Raw genomic sequence first — 16,723 nt, 5'->3', positions numbered from 1 at the left:
GTATATAACAATCATTCAGTATGGATATCCCAATCAGTGCCAAGGCAATTCAGTTGCCAGTTGGGCACAAATGCCTTAAGACTCAACGAAGTAAGTTGGTAGAGTGTACGTTTCTAATGTAATCTCGAATCTTAACCCAGATACCCAAGGGTATATAAGAAGGTTAGAGGGGTGTGTGAGCTTCGAGATACAGAACCCTCAGCCACACCATGATGCCTGCCTCAACATATCACATCAACATCCTATGTCTTCATACCTAAGCCACTAGCATTCTCATTTAATTAATGAATGTAGTATAATGCATTTATTGGTGTGACACTGAGCTTGTAAGCTCAGCGTTCAGAATGTGTTTATGTGCGCATGTTCTTTGGGGATCATCTATGGAGCATTATCATCATCAGATATTCCAACTCAGCAGAGACTTTAGAGTACATTTTGATTTATATTAGAGGTATGTACTATTATAAACCCCTTTTTATATTCAGTCACAACTCTATTTATATTAAAACTTATTATATTATTTTGGATAATTTTTGAGATCCCCAATATAGTAAAACTCAGATTTATTATGTTTTATTTTATATCACTTTGAATAGTTATTTTATAATGTTTACAGTTGTTTTAAAAAAGAAAATATTTGGGTTAGCCACTTTAGTGGTCCTGTGTGACATTTTAATCTACCGATCTTCGAGTTGGATTGGATTAGGGTATTACATTTAGTGGTATCAAAATGTCAGGTTTAGTCATTCCTAGGACACGTAGGATAGAGTCAATAAGAGTTTATACATGTACATGCCTCTAGAGAGTCAAGAGTATTATAAAGACTAGAATGACGATAATAACATCTATTTCTTTTTAATTTCAGAAACAATGCATGGCAAACTATCCAATGTTTAGTTAGGATGATAAAGACAAGAGTCATGCCTCATTAGCAACTGACACCGATGATGAGTTTGTCCCAGACACATACCAACAAGATGTACTAGTAGATGTATGGGTCGAGGAGGCGACCTTCTTCAGGGACTTTACCTCATCCCTTAGGCAGATACTCAGGGCTATATCCAGAGCCTTAGATGTAATACCTCCCTCACTAATACTTCGATCCCAATCGATGGTAGCACCCCAAGAGTCCCTAGAAAAGAGGGTCCATAGATATAAGACCACTAAGTTCTTTGGTTCAAGGGATGAAGATCCCATACCAGCAGACCAGTGGTTAGAGAGACTCTCTACACCCTCTGATAACTGCACCTTACCTAGAGGGTAAGCTCGAGTACTTTACCTCACTAATCAAAGGTGAAATCATTGACTGATGGGAGACAATAGAACTGTCACTGGAGCAGAGAGGCCGTCATGGTAGATGTTTCTATACGAGTTCAAAGAAATACATTGGAGATACTTACACCGATGATTTGAGAGAACAATTCTTGCATTTAACTTAAGATGGTCACTCTGTGATGAAGTATGAGCGATAGTTTCTCAAATTGAGTAGGTACGTGTTAGAGTTGGTCTCGATAGAGGAGTACTGCTGTCGTAGGTTCAAAGAATGCCTATACCTTGACATTTTTTCACCTTGCAGTTGACCTTCCTAGGGTCTTTATTGAGTTATCCCGTTAGATGAAGACGATCAAGAGGGTCTTGAGTAGGAGGGCCATACAGTCCGATGAGACTGTAAGATATGCTAGGAGATTTGTCGAGCCAGCGAGGCCATCGCAAACTCTGGCCAAGAGAGCTAGAGATAATCAGGGTTCATGGAGGCCCCAAACAATATATTCAAGGAGAGCTAGTCAGAGCTTAGAATGTGGTGGTAGGTTTGAGGCTAGAAGGAGACCCTTGATGTTAGTCTCTAGAGCTAAAGTGCTAGTGACTCAGTAAGAGTCTTCACTCATCCTATTTGTGCTCAATACAGGAGGAGGCACCCAGGGACGTACCACTAGGGATCATGGGGTTGTTTTAGTTATGGCTTTCGTTAGAGACTTTCTTGGGACTCAAGAAGTAACTCAGATGTCAATGTCGTCTGTGCAAAAGGGTTGAGGGCCAGTGAGAGGTGTTAGAAATGCATCTAGATAGTAGAGTAAAGGGACAACTAGATTAGTGGCTAGTGTAGAGTCGGGAGTAGTCTCCAGACAATATACGGTGAGATCCCGGGAGGAGTGTGATGTAACAGACGTGATATTAGGTACATTCATAGTACTTTTCATTCCAATTAATGCATTGATAGATCCTTGTTCCACTCACTCTTACATATTCTTTGACCTAGTTTAGGAGATAGAAATCTCAGTCGAAGACTTAGAGGTAGGAGTTCCAGTATCGAGCCCTCTAAGTCTAGATGTTTTGGTAGACAAGATTCATCGATGATTCCCAATGGAAATCCAGGGTTAGACCTTCCTAGAGAACTTAATGAAGTTACCCATTAGAGAGTTTGACATGCGGATATGGATTGGTTAACTGAGCACGATGCTAGTTTGAAATATAAGGCTAGACAACTTAAACTCAAGACATATAATGGTACCAAGTTGGTAATGACTAATGAGAAGTCGGGCCAATCAAGGATTGTGTCAACTATGAAAGCCTAGCTTATGATCGACTGGGGATGTGAGGCCTTCATGACTTATGTGGTCGACATCCAAATTTTAGTTCTAACACTCAAGGATGTCCGAACAGTGTGAGATTTCCCCGTTGTGTTACCAGAAGAGTTGTCGGGTTTACCGCCCGATCATGAATTGGAATTTGGCATCGAGGTAATTCTGGGTTCATTTATGGTGTCCATTGCTCCCTATCGCATGACACCAGAATAATTGAAGTATTTAAAAGCCCAAATTCAGGAGTTGTTAGAAAACCCTAATCACAAATAATTAAACTTATTGAGTTTGGATGAATCGGGCCACTGTTTGAGTTTAAAATGGACTTAGGTTAAATGTATAATTATGGGTTTGTTTTTTTGTGTAATGGTTTGATTGTGTAAAGGTTAATTTGGGCAGTAGTGTTTGGTTTGAATCAAGTGTAATGGGTTAATGACTTGTATTGATTTATGGGTGTGTTAAGATAATGGATTTGATGGATTGTTTAATGGACTTTAATATAGACTTTGGTTTTCGGCTTAATGTGTTTAGGTAATGTTAAAAGAAGGATAAACATAAATGATCATCAGGCCCAAATAGTCCAATGCTTAAAAACCCAAACTCAATCATCTTCCAAATCGATCTTAACATTTTCTATTTTCTCCACCAATGTCATTTGAATTAATTGACATCAACATTCGATCATCTTCAAATTTGTTCTTGATAATCTTGACATCGATTTGAATTACCTGGACAAAATTAGGGTATGACAACTTCCCCTATTTACTCGTTGTTGTGGAAACATGAATATGGCAAAGATAAACAATGGCCTAATTTTGTCTTGTTTAACTGTAACTCTATTTTAGCATCAACATCTTTGATCTTTTACTAATTTGTTGTTCTATATTTTAATTGAATGATATGCCCCAACGTATCTGAAAATTCTCTCGCTCGGTTTATCCCTAATCGCATAGATGATAGACTTATAAATGACACAATTATCCTTAATTAGCACAAATGAGGATTTTTTTTATGTCATTTATTATTATTTATTATTTTACAAACAATATTATCTGATGTTAGATTAAAAATGATTTTTATCTCAAGAGAGATATTTTCAAGAAACAATCTCGAGTGAGAAAAATATGTTTTAAGAAAAAATATTCTCAAGAGAGATTAAATCTATTTTAAGAAAAACAAAATCAAGTGAGATAAAAATTGTTTTCAGAAAAACAATCTCAAGTGAAATAAGAATTTTGTTTTAAGGAAAAAAATCTCAAGTAAAATAAGAATTTTGTTTTAAGAAAAACAATCTCATGTGAGATAAAATTTGTTGTTTTTTATAAAAATAATCTCAAGTAAGATAAAATCTTGAGTGAAATGATTTTGAGTTTCAATGGAAACTATCTCAAGTGAGATGACATTGATCCAACTCCTTATGTGATGGTGTCGAATATGCAAAAAGTTATCATATAAAAACATCATGTCTGAAGGTCTTATAGATGGCCTGTAGGGCATATCATCTTGCTTGAAAAACTTATAGATGACCTGAAGGATTTAATCATCATGCTTGAAAGACTTATTGATGGCCCGAAGGACTTATTCGCTCTTTGAAAATCAATTTTAGTTTCTTTAAAAATTATTTGAAAATATCACATTAGTCTGGTAACATTCCCCATTTCAAAGTAATGATTTTTCTGTGGATTAAGCTCATCAATTCTTGAGGTTCGACTACTCTGAATGAAATTCCCTCCATTTGAAGTTTGAATTCCGATTTTCTTCTTTTCCCTTTTTCCTTGAAAGATATGTAAGAATTATGCATCAATGTATGAAAATATGAATGCAATTAAATGCATCTAAGTATAATGCATGAAGTTCTTGTATGCAAAAATGTTGATCATTAATCTTCTTTTGACTCTAAAGTGGAGAACTCAACATTCCTTTACATGATCATTATCGAATAGAACCTACTTGGATATCAACATGACAACTTGTCAGTTTAGGCTTGCATCTTCTGGATAACAACTGATTATCTTATATCACCATATCTTCTCTATCTCCTGTCTTAAAGAAGTGTTTTCTCTCTTGAATTCTTGTTATGGTAAGGTATATGGTCTGATGCCTTGTCTGTCTCTAACTTAATTGCTCTATCAAAGTTATTTTCTTAGGACCTCTCTACCTATTGAAACATGAATGGTTTAATTTTCCAAGTCAAGCTCTTTTTGTTTTCATATTCTTCCCCTGTCATCTCAACCGGCGAAGCTCATCTTCAATGCCATCTTGATTTGAATATGGCTATCTCAACATGAAATAGGCTTTTGGAAATTCCATAATGTGAGTAGTTCATGGCTCACTCTTACTTGAATGATAAGAAATTTGACTTCAAATGGCTTCTTCCTCGTGCTATTAATCAACGATCACATGCAATCAACTTAGAAAAATAGAAGTTTTATCAAATGTCTTTCTTCCTTCTTATACATATCTAATGGTTTAAGGACTTCTCTTTACGAGGTCTCAAAACCAGATGAACACTCAAGAAGTGATCAATACTTCTAAAATTCCTGAGTCCATTTTCACTGATACTCTTTATTGACTCAAATAATATGCATTATTGCCTTTATGCCTTGAAATTTAACAACTTTAAATTTATTTGCATTTATTTGTCATAATAGGCAATATCGCCTTTATGCCTTGAAATTTAACAACTTTAAATTTGTTTGCATTTATTTGGCATAGCTGAAGGATTCATCTTATCACAAAGTCTTCGCCTTGCCAATCATAATAGAGCAAACACTGAATTTCCAAGTATCCAATCAGTGTCATGGTTTGAACATAACCTATTCATAAAGTCATGGCTTTTGAGTTACCTCTATAACCAATTGCTTTAGTGGAATAGCTCAATTTTATTACATTTACCTTATGATAACACTTTATTAACTTTTTGGGTTTATAGATTCGATTTCTTAAGCTTATCGAGAAGAACTTGTTATAGTCTAGGTGTTACTAAGAGTTAGAAAATTTTATCTTCAGATTTCAATCCCTAAGCGTCTAACCTAAACTAAATTCATATATTCAAATATTCCATCTATGAAGATTATGATCACCATTGAACGTTCTCAACAAAAGTGCAATCTAATCAGTCTTGCAATATTACATACAATAGATGCCCCATTTCATTCGCTCTTATACGCACCTGAATGCCAAGCCTTTTGATTGTCTCTTCATGATATAAGAAGGCTATCTTGATCGTTACAAGAGAATAGTATGGTGTCCTAGTGCATCTTTTGGTATAGAATCAAGGTTTCTTATTTTATCAGGGTTCAATATTGTCACTTTGTCAAAGATTAATAACATTAACTATTTAAAGAGCTTTTAATCTAGTTGATATCTAGAGAAATCCAAGATTAAAATTTACTCATTGATCATAACCTCATAAGTTATTTTTTTTAATGTCTTTAGAAGTTAAGAATTTGCATTTTTTAAAAGAAAAAGAAAGAGGAAAAAAAATATAAACAAGATAATAAACTTGCGAGTGCAATAAAGATTCCTAGTGGATGTAATGACTTCTATTTTATTCACATCAGAATGCCCCATTACTCATCGAAGGTCCATACCCCTGAATCGATCAAATTCTAAACCTTACGCTTCAATGCCCCCACAGTTCTTAGTATTGTGTCATGTGCTTCCTATGTGGTAACTACATATTGTGTTAACATCATAGTCTTCAAGAAATTGGGGTTTCTTCGGCTTGGACTGCACTGGATTCACCATGTTCCTCTCAACCAGTTTTGGGAGCAATTCTTCATATGTCATTAGAATTGTACTAAAATAAGTTTTTTCTCGGATCACCTTATGAGATCTAGTCTCACTATTGGCTGAATAAGACCTTACTATATTGACCTCAGCTCTATGCCCGAACTCATTACTACCAACACCCATTATTTTCATTTTTGATAGCTCTTTCAATCATTTCTCCTCACATGACGATGTTAGAGAAACTCTTAGTGGCAAATCATATCAAGTGATCTATATAGGGAGATTTTAATGTGTTAATGAACAAAAACGTGAACTCCTTTTCAATTATTAGAAGATGCACTTGGGATGCAATGTCCCTTCATCGTTGTGTGTACTGTCAGAAACTCTCATTACGCTTCATCTCCATATTTTGCAACATTGTTCTGTCATGGGGCATATCAATTATGTGCTTGTATTGATCTAAGAAGGCTTGAGTTAAATCCTTCTAAGAACAAATTTAAATGCAACATAGTTGATTATACCATTTTGAAGCAGACCCAATCAGAATGTCTTGAAAACATTGGATCATCAACTTATCATTCTTCACATGGCTAGCCATTCTCCTACAAAACATGGTGATGTGTGACAACATTTTTAACTAATAATTCTAAAAAAAATAGAAATTATAGATTTTTTTTATAAATATATGAAAATAAAGTATTCTTAAATAAAAATATTTTCAAAAAATCTAGTTACCAAACAATGAAATTAATTTTTTATTAAGTGGAAATTATTTGATAACTAGTTATTTATTTAATTATTGTTGTATTTAAAAAATAAAAATTTAAAATTTTCAAGGTCCAAAAATTTATATTATAAAATAATAAAATAATTATTTTTATTAATGATATGATTTAAACATTTAAATTTTATTTACTAAATTTAAATGTCCTACATCCATAATATTATAATATCATATAAAATAATTTTTAATTTATATGATACAAATTTAATATTTATAATTAAAAGATGATATTTATTTTATCTATATCTATTTTATTTTCAATTCAACAAACCTAATAAAAATTATTTCAATTAAAATTAAGAGTAAAATTAAATTTTAGTTATAATTAAAGGGTCAAATGAGACATTTCTTAAAAGTTAAAAGTTAAATGTTCAAAAAGAATTATGACATAATCTAATGATTATCTGTAAATTTTACCTTATAAAACTAATAGTGAATTACAATAAATGATATGGACTCTAGAATTTTCCTCTGTGTAATATATTTTTAGATATTTGATTTTTTCATTGGAAGGGCCGAAATATGCATACCCACCATGTAATATAATCTTGAATGGACAAAATTACCTTACCATAAATAAAATTTACCAGAGGAAAAGCACCTGGTAGTACATATTTGCAATTCTAGTATGTCTTTATCTAATAAATGCTTCAATAAAATTTACCATTACTTATTATTTCTCAACATCAAATGAAATTAAGGGATTGCTTTTATATTATGCCATAAAAATTGAGGGATTGCTTTTTTTTTTGATAATATAAAATATTTCGTTTAATAAATAAAAATATTAATTACTAGTTATTGTATTGTATCTTCCCAAGAGTAAGAATATTCCTCCTTTCTCTTAAACAAACATCGTTTTGATTTCTGGAGAACTCAATAAACCGACGATTGACACGTGCAAGCATAACAATAAAAGAAATTAAATCATCCCCCGACAGCCGTATATAGAACCAGATAAGGTTACGTGGATGTTCTTTAATGTGCCACGTAGGACACTTCTTGACGAAGAAAACGCGTGTTGGGACCGCAACGTCGTGGGGATGGTTATGAAACGAGAGTGACTCCTAACGGCCAAATTATTCAGCAACTGCTCAACCCAATAGGAACCTTCCACGTGTGAATTATAAGAAACGTGTCAGTTAATTAGCACAAGTGTTGTCCAATCAATGGGTAAGGGGTTGGTGGCAAACGCTTTCGTGGAGAAATCCTAAAACAAACCCAGAAAACGGGCAACGGATCTCACAATCTAGAAAGTAACTGACAGTATAGAAAAGTTAATTCAAGATGCTAATTTTTTTTAAAAAAAGCTTCAAATATATTCATTGTACAAATCTTTGACCGATTCTTGATAGTTCGAGTCTGTCATTTTTGTTTCAAACGTATTGGATATAAAAGTGATACATCTTTGTCTATATTTAGTTGGTATTCATTAATATTATTTTGGACCATTAGTTTATTTTTTTAGGAGCAAATGATATAACAAAACAATATCGAATTAACTTTATATATGGCTATTTAGTCGATTATGGGTTCTTTTATTATCTTATAATAAGAATCTAAGTTTTATTATAGAAAAATTCAAATCGATGTCATCTCATTGTATTGAAAAATTAAAACATGAATAACAAAGTTTTATCCCACTAGTGCACACCATCCTCATCTTTCGGTCACCCACTCTTACTATAAAATCGACATGGAACACCTATCATACTAATTAACTAAACCCACATTTACCTGACAGTCCCAAAGCATGTCATTCTCATTGTGATTACAATTTGGATTGTCAATCCACTCTCGTCTAATAAATCATTGTCACTCTTGAATGTAATAACATCATACATGGTTTCTACCTATTTAAGCAAGGAATCTAATTCGACTTCTTACGACTTAAATATAAGTAATAAAAAAGTGAGAGAAAGACGAAGAATTAGGCTCCTTTTTCTTTGATAGAGAAATGGGAGGAAGATGGAAGAGGGGGGAAAAAACAATCCTTCATGAAAAATTTCCAAAAAATGAACCGTGGCATATAACTTATTGCTTACCACCAAGAGCATCATCTTTGAAACACCCCTCAAACTGGTTTACTAAAATTATGCGTATGTGTAGCAAGTTCTTGCTCCTAGCTTTTTTATATTAATTTTATTAAATTTAAAACATGTGTTAAAATTGGAAGGCAGAGGTATTTAGCAGGTAGTTAATGTAGCAGTTTAGGTTGTTATAAATTGGTTAGTTGGTTTCCTCTTTAGTAAGTTGATTTGCTTTGTATATAAATACTTTACTTGTAAATTAATAAAGTGAGAGGTTCTATGCCTTAATTTATTTTTTTAACATGGTATTAGTTTTTTAGATTTTTCTTTTGGGCTTTGGCGTCTAATTGGTCCAACCGCTCAGTGTGTCCGCTTAAGCTAGGACTTGTTTTTTTTCTTTTGCCCTTTTCTGTTATTCTGTTCGTCTTCAACATGCCTTCACAGAATCAACCACAGTAGATTTCAATCATCATTTGTTCTTACATCCCTCCGATATGCCCGGTGCCATTCAAGTTTCTCATTAATTGGTTGGCATCGACAACTACACAATTTGAAGTCGGTATTTGTGCATTGCTCTCTTGGCAAAGAACAAGCTAGGGTTCATCGGGGGTGATTGTTGTAGAGAGGATTTCGACGCTTCGTTGTAAACTCAGTGGGATCACTACAATACGATTGTTCATTCTTGGATTCTTAATACCATGAGCAAGGAGTTGTTTGTAGGAATCGTGTTTGCTTCTAGTTCCTCGCTTTTGTGGAAAGATTTGAGAGAAAGGTTCAACAAGGTTGATGGTTCTCGTATATTTTTCCTTCATTGCGAAATTACTATGTTCTCTCAAGGGGTTTATTTAATATTAACTTATTTTACACGGCTGGAATCATTATGGGATGAGTATGATATGTTGGTGTCATATTCCTCTTGTGATTGTGCGACTTCTCGTCAGAACATGCAACACGTTCATCAACAACGCCTATTTCAATTCTTGATGGGCCTCAATGACACGTATTCTCAAGTTCGCAGTTATTTGTTTCTTCTTCAGCCACTTCCCTCGGTAAATCTAGCCTACTCCATGCCGGTTCAAGAAGAATAATTGCAGCTTCATGTCTTTGGTGTTTCTCCACTTCGAAAGTTTCTGCGATGTTTTCTTTTATGTTAAGGGTTTAGGGTACTTCTTCTCCCTGACATTTTTCTGGCACGCGTGATCATTTTGGTGTCAAGGAACACAAGCGAGAGTCCTGCTATCGCCGGATTGGATCATCTGCGGACTTCAAATTCAATCGCAAGAAGGTTACTCCAGCTACTTTGATAGTTAACATGGATGATTCTTCTCGACAAGGAACTAAGGTTCTAGGATGGGCATAAGATCCGAACCCGACGGGTTTCGACCCGATTTGATCTGATCGGATATGGTTATTTAAAAATTTTTGGGTTCGGGTCAAAATCGGATTTAAGGTTAAAAAACAGACTTGACCCGACACAAGCATATTAAATATTCTCTTTCCCCAATTCACTATTTGCTTTCCCTTTCCCTTCTTTCTTTCTTTCTTTCTTTCTGCACAGAGAACTCATGGACGAACGATAAGTTTGTTTATTTTTTCATTTTCATGCAAAAATTTGAATTTTATGGAGTTTTTAGTTCATCATTTCATCACCCATTAAAACTCAAATCGTTCTTTTTCAATTTATGCCTTCAAGGGTTCCATTTTTTAACTTGTCTTCACATAATCGCTACTTTGTAAAAGTGAAGAATCTCGAATTTATTTTTTTAAATACAGTTGATAACTATAATGTGAATGAAGTTGCTAGTTGATAGATTGAGAGGTGATACTTTATTACTTAATGGATCCTTTTTCACATGTGTTGTTGCGCACATATATTGCATTTAATTGTGAAAAATGAGTTAAATGTGATTAGAGATGAGTTAAATGTGATTAGAGATGGTATAGAAAGAAACCGTCATAGTGTTCTTTTTTGGAGTGCTACTCTGAAAAGGTAGGAAAGATTTGAAGAGGCACGTCAATTGCGCATTTCAACAATAAAAAAGTTATGTGTTGATGTTAGAACACGATAAAATTCTTCCTTTTTGATACTCCAATCAGCTTTATCTTACAATGATGTTTTTCCTTACTTTTGCATCGATGATTTGTGATAAACTTAAGACTTTTTATGAGATCACTGAAGGTTTTTCAGGTACAAAATATGCGATGACTAATCTTTATTTTTTGAGTATTTGTAGGATTAGGAAGGCATTGAATGAATGAGTTGCACATAGTAATATCACCATTTCAAGAATGGTAAAATGCATGTTGGAAAAGTTTGAGAAATATTAGAGTGATATGGATGGTATTATGGGAGTTGCCACACTTTTAGACCTAAGGTACAAAACAACTTTTTTGGAGTATTATTTTGAGAACATTTACAGGGATACTTTCGAATATGAAGTTGAGAGAAGTGTGGAACTATGTCAGTATTTGGTCACATGATATCAAGAAATATTGGTGTCCTCAAAGAAGGAACTTCAAATCTTCAACGGTGCATCTTTATATAGTGTTCTAGTTGATTTCGGAAGCCCTAGTGACGCTTATGTTTCAACGAAGAAACAAAAGACATGAAAAGTCAATTATGAGTTAGATCGTTACTTGGAAGTGAATGTTATTCCTAGGACATCGGACTTTGACATATTGACTTGGTGGAAGACAATCGGGCCATAATTTCCTATCCTGCAAGCTATCGCTAGAGATATTTATGCTATTTCAGTTTATATTGTTGCTTCGGAGTATACTTTTAGTACTGGAGGGAGTTTAGTGAATGCACAACGTAGTAGAGTTCATCCTTCAACTGTAGAAGCCTTAACATGTTGTCAAAATTGGTTATCGGCAAAAGAAGGTACATACTTTACTTTTTGCTCAATAGATTTATCGACTAATTTTATTACTTTTGGCCTATATGTTTGATTATTATTTCATACTAGATTTCTTTTCATTTATGTTTTATGATCAAATTCAAATGAAGGAAGCTTTTATGAAGATGGTGAACTCGAGCAAGATGAGATAACGGTAATGATTTTAGATTTATTATTTTATTATAATATTTTTATATATCAATATATATAAATTTATTTTATAAGATTTGAGTGGTTAGATAAGATTGAAGAATGCGAAGCCGGTGATAGTGGAGGGTATTTTCATTGGACGTTTATGTTTATGTCTAGTTTATTGAAATTTATGTGTGAACTTCAGCTTATTAAACTATATTATGGATTGTAATTTTAATTATGGGCTTGTAACTTTAACTATCTAGTATTTGAACTTGTTTGTTTTTGTTAGATTTGTGTTTTCAACTTTTTTTATTTTTTGAATAAAAATATAAGCATTAATCCGGGTTGGGTCGGGTATCATATCAATGGATCAGGTCGGGTTTGGGTTAGGTGATTTTTTTTTGTTTCGGAAAATTTGACCCAATCCATGCACATCCCTAGTTGAGTTTGCTACTCTTGCGTCAGTTCCTTCAACAACATTCACTCCAAATCAGTACAAGCAGATTTTAAAGCTTCTCAACAATCTCAGATTTGGTGATTCAATAGATAATGACATGGGTAATGTTTCTGTTTCTCCTCCTAAGACTCTTACTTGGATTCTTGACACCAATGCAACTGATCATGTGATTTATGATTTTACTTGCTTGACTAATTCTGTCTATTGTGCTTCTGAGTCTCGGTTAGTTCACCGACCTAATGGTTGAGTCTAAGAATGGGCATAAGATCCGGACCCGACAAGTTCCAACCCAATCTGATCTGATTGGGTCGGGTTATTTTAAAAAAATTCGGATTTGGATCGGAGTCGGGTTTAAGGTTAAAAGCTCGAGTACTCGACCCGACCCAGGCACATTAAATATTCTCTTTCCCCAATTCACTCTTTGCTCTCACTTTCCATTCTTGCTTTCTTCTGCATGGAGAACTCACGGACGAACGATAAGTTTTTTTTTCATTTTCATACAAAAATTTGAATTTTATGGAGTTTTTAGTTCATCATTTCATCACCCATTTCATCACACACTTGTAGACATCAATTTTTTTATTTTATTTTAAAATTTATTATTATTATTATTATTATTATTATTAATATATATTATTTATTAATATTAAAAAACCCAAATCGAGGCCCAATTACAAACTTGGTGGCCCAGATCCAGAAGCCCATAACAAACCCTAAACCCAATTTAGGGTTTGTATCATCCAGCCGCCTCTTCAACTACCACGCGACGCCTCCTCTGCTGCCAACACCACTGCCGACGCTCCACCAGTGCCACGCCTCCGATGAAGACTCCAGAAGACTCAGAGCAGCCGCACACGTTGAAGTCTAGAGTGAGTCACCACTATAGTTTGGTGACTCACTAAACTTTGCCCTATTATCCGGTCCGAATAAGACACTGTGGTGGCTATAAAAGCCACCACCGAACCTGCAAAAAAAGGAGGAGAGGAAGGACCAGAGATAACAAACAACAGCAAGCCAAACAAAACCCATAGCAACAAATCAAAAAGCAAAGAGAGAATAGAGTGAGAAAACTTACCACCGAGGAAGCTACGCCATAGTCAGAACCTTCGCACGCCGCAAAAGAAATTGAAATACCGAGAGTATTTCTGTAGATCTAGGTAACTACAAGGCTTTTTAGAGAAAAAGGACACCGGATTCGTCTTTAGGACATTCGAATCTTTATTTTGGGAAATTTTGAAATTTTCCGGCCACCGGCAGCGGTGGCCGGTGGTGATTGCCGACGCTGTAGCACGGTTGCCGGGCGGTGGCCTCTCTCTCAGTTTTAGAGAGAGGCGAGAGAATTCTGGTTCTCTCTCTTAGTATTGAGAAAGAAGGGAGAAAAGAGAATGAGAGAGCTGGCCCTTCGGGCCAGCCATTTGGGGAATTTATACCCCCTTCCCGAACGACGTCGTTTTGGGAAGGGGTATATGCGTAATTTACATGTATGGCTAAACCCTTTCCGTAGCCATCCGAGTTTTGTAATCATTCATTTTAGTCACTAAAACTAACTTCTGAATGTTCTAATTCAGTCTTCGAATTTTATTTTATTATGTTTTAATCCTTACCAGTATTAAATAATATATTTAGGATAAATATCATATTTAGTCCCTATTAATTTTAATATTTCTATTTTAATCACTGATTAAATAAATAATGGTTAATTACACTACTAGTATTTATATTTTATGATAATTCTAATCATGTCTCTTAAAATTTATATTTTATAATTTGATCATTAAATTTTATATAATCTTAATTTTAACCATAAGTTTTATTATTTTTAAATTTTTAAGTTCATATATTTATAAATATGATCCATTAGTTTTTAATATTATTACTTTTAATTTTTTTTAATTTTAATTATTGTTATTTTATTTTATTATTACATTTGATATATGTTTAAATTATTATCTTCATGATAATTTTATTATTATTATTATTAAGTTATATAAATATATTTATATAATATTTATTTATTTATTCTATTTGTTTATTCAATAAAAATCCTATTTATAAATTTAATTTTATAAATTACTTTTAAGAAAAATAAACATATTTTGATATGTATTTATTATTTAATATCTAAGAAAGAGCTGTCTTAAAATACCTAGAAGTCCTTTTCTATTCTTAAATAAATAAATGTCCTACTTTTATAAATTGTATATATTAATCTATTTTTTAGATAAATGTTTTAATATTTATTTATTTTTTAATATCAAAGGAAGGAGCTGTCTTAAAACACCTAGAAGCTCTTTTTTGATATTTCTAAATAAATAAATATCTTATTTATATAAATTAATAAATTTACTTAAAATTATAGTAATAAATTTAAATTAAATATATTTTGAATTTTTAATTTTTAATAATAGAGACAATTTATAATTAAAAAGTACCAATTTTGGGCGTTGTAGGGGTGCTAATACTTCCCTAAACGTAAACCGACCACGAATACCTTTTTATTATTAAAAAGAACGAATTTTTGGTTAAAAAGCAGATCAGTTTATCTTTTAATTGATGTTTTCTTAAAAACTCTTTTAAAAGATATTTTTTAGGTATTCGACCTACCTGACCCAAAAGGCCGATGGCGACTCCCAAATTATTTTCAAAACCGTTTATTCACATCACTTTTCCCGTCAAGTAAATATTTCGTGCCCGGACGAAAACCGGTTACGACAGCTTGGCGACTCCGCTGGGGAACTGGTCAAACTTTAAAATCAATTATAAATTGTCTCTATTAATTAAAAATTAAAAGTTCATATATTTAATTTTTAATTCTTCTTTTCAAAATTTTTATATTTACTTATTATTTTCATAATATTTATATGTTTCATTTTACTTGTAAGTATTTTATTTCGTTATTTATTTTTCTGTCAAAGGTTTGAACATTTCTCCTCACACACAACACTTGCATTGCATAACATAAAGCTCTATAATTGAGTTTGTCCCTTTTAAGTGGGAGTGAAAGCAACGTCTTCGTGAGAATTTATTCTCCGTGTCAGACCTAGCAAGTAACTTTCGGGGTTCATATGCTCTATGTCTTCGTGAGAATTTATTCTCCGTGTTAGTCATTGAGAAATGTATCCCCTCGAATTGAACTCGGTCTGTTTAAGTCTGTAATGGACTAGGATTGAGGGTTTGATAGCCCAAGGGGGCATCAACAAGGACAGTTCGAGTACCTTTACTCCTATAACTGAAAACCTGCATATAATAAACCCTAGAAACTCTCCCGATCTGAAACCATGCCGAAATTTTGTCAGTAGGTATACATAAAGGAGAAATAAGCTCTAGCTTTTAATTTATTTTATTTCCTTTTCCTGAATAAATGCATGCGAACTAGAAATCGTGCGGTTAAGTTAAATTTTCCAAACAAATCATGGAACTAGAAAACATGAGGTTAAGATTTATACATTGATAAATAGATTTTTTTAGTTGGTACTAACTATTCTATTTTTTTTCATGCATATTACATTGCTCTAATATGTTCATATTGATTTCTTTTGTTTGCATTACATGATCATGGCATAACCAAAAGGTGTTGGCTTGAAAGACTGTTCATCATATTGGAAAGAAATCGTAAATGGACAAAAAGTTTTATGATTAAACAAAATATGATACGACCAAGGAAAGACATCCTGAAGAAACTACGAGGATCGAGGGAAGTTCTGCACATAGAGAACCGGTTATATTAATACCAAAAGTAATCCATAAAGATTCTGCCAGATTGATACCAAAAGCAGTCTATGGTAAGAGTATCAGTCGGGACATTCAGAGTAGTGGAGATTTTTATGAAGCTCAAGCATGTTATTTGAAGGACTTGAACGACCAAAACGAGAAATTGAGCACAGAAATGAAAACCATGCATGAAGATTTTCAGAAGATCAGTCAAACCTTTCAAAATGCTGGCCTAGGAAGTACCCCAGAAGAATGGATAACAGGGGTCACCAAGTTGAAAAAGAACTGCAACATATATGAAGATCTTGTTCAAGAACTTCTTGGACAGAAAAGATCTTATAAGGGAAAATGAGCAACTCCGAGAAGTGACACAGAAAATGAAAGAGAATGTC

Source organism: Hibiscus syriacus, unplaced genomic scaffold (assembly GCF_006381635.1).
Source record: "Hibiscus syriacus cultivar Baekdansim isolate YM2019G1 unplaced genomic scaffold, ASM638163v2 tig00113726_pilon, whole genome shotgun sequence".
Lineage (NCBI taxonomy): Eukaryota > Viridiplantae > Streptophyta > Magnoliopsida > Malvales > Malvaceae > Hibiscus > Hibiscus syriacus.
Note: the sequence above shows the minus strand (reverse complement) of the source record.